Consider the following 1,635-nt stretch of genomic DNA (forward strand, 5'->3'; position numbering starts at 1 on the left):
AAGAAACTTCTCGGCAACTCCCCCTATGATACAAATGCAGCACAGGCAAAATTCCCTACATTAAACACTTGGCCTTTGAAAACGCAAACCCTGCCTGCCAGGAACTAGGGCATGGGGTAGCTACTGGTGCTTTCAGGATTTGCTGAGGCAACCATGAGTCCCCTGGGTGGCTAGAGGGGACAGGAGACATTTTGTCTCTGGATGGGCAGTCGCCTGGTGTGCAGGATGGGGTCGTCTCTGAGATCATGTTTCTGCTCCAACAGAGTAAGGCCGGTCTGGAGGGGGTGGTAGTGGAGGATCTGGAAGTGTAGGAGGTGTTGGTGATGGTTTGTCTTTATGGGGGAGGGGGGCTGGAGCCGGCCTTGGAGGTGGTTCCTGGGACTGAGGTGCTGGTGGGGCCAGATGCTTGCTGTTGTGGAGGGTCAGGTCTTGGTGGCACTGGGGGGAGGGGAGCTTGTGGGGCCGTGGAGGGGGGAGGGGAGGGCCTTTCCACCCTGGCGCCTCCTGGCTCCTTCATTCATGGGGAGAGAGTCACAGGGGCCGGAAGGGGGAGGGGGACTCTGGGGGGGGGCAGCAGCATTCTGATTCTCATGATGTGACGTAGGAGAACATTCAGCATTAACACCATTGCTGATCATCACAGAAAGGCTAAATCCTGTTAATGGTGCCATAAAAGAGATACACTCTGCTCCCGGATGGTTACCTGAATGCCTGGTTAGAGCTGTAAATATACCTGATCTGCCCAGGAGAGACAGCCCCTCTCCTGAGGAAACTTCTTTTGTTTCAAATGCTGTCCCTCCAGCAAGCCCTCCAGGCTGTTGTCCTCACCCACAGCAACCCCCACCAGCCCTTTAGCTCTGTTATCACTCTGCTCAGAGTTCCTGTGGGGGGGACAGTGGGAACTTCACAGCAAACTGTGTTTGAGACCTTTCACACAGCACACAAGTCCCATAGTCAGTCACGTTCTGGGCTGAGCAGGGACACTGCTTGTCACAAATCCAGTCTGACTGCAGGGGCCATGTTTCCAAGGGCAGTGCTGAATTTTCATCCAAAGTGTCAGAAAGGCTTGTCGGACCTGCTGGCCTTGGTGTCACAGGTGGACATGGCCATGTTGGGCCAGCTTGACACGGCCTGTGGCTGGCAGGTAGCACAGCAAACAGGGAAGCACCAGAGAGAGGGCACCCATGAAGGACCGGCGGGTACAGCAGTGGGAGCGGGAGCAGGAGCAGGGAAGGTCAGCGCAGGAGCCCTCATCATCCTCATTGGAGCAATGGTAGAAGATGCCTTGTACTAGGCACATGTGTGTGCCATAGACCCAAATCTTCCTCGCTCAGTTGATTCTAACCTTCTGCTCATAAAGATACTCTTTTAAAAAATCCTGTAACACTGATGGCAGAGGAAGCCCACCGGTCCCATCATATGCAGTGCACCTGCAGATCACTGGGTCGGGTCACTGTGTTGCCACTCAGGGCACTCAGGTTCCTTCCACCTAGACCAACCTATTATTCCCCAGATCAATTCCTAGACCTCTAGGAAGAGAAGCCGTGCTGAGACAAATGCCTTGACGGGAGCCTGTTACTGCCATCACCTTAGCAGTCCTTTTGGGGGTTGGAGCAGCGGGAACAGGCACAGAAA

The sequence above is a fragment of the Peromyscus maniculatus genome, chromosome 12 (genome assembly GCF_049852395.1).
Source record: "Peromyscus maniculatus bairdii isolate BWxNUB_F1_BW_parent chromosome 12, HU_Pman_BW_mat_3.1, whole genome shotgun sequence".
Lineage (NCBI taxonomy): Eukaryota > Metazoa > Chordata > Mammalia > Rodentia > Cricetidae > Peromyscus > Peromyscus maniculatus.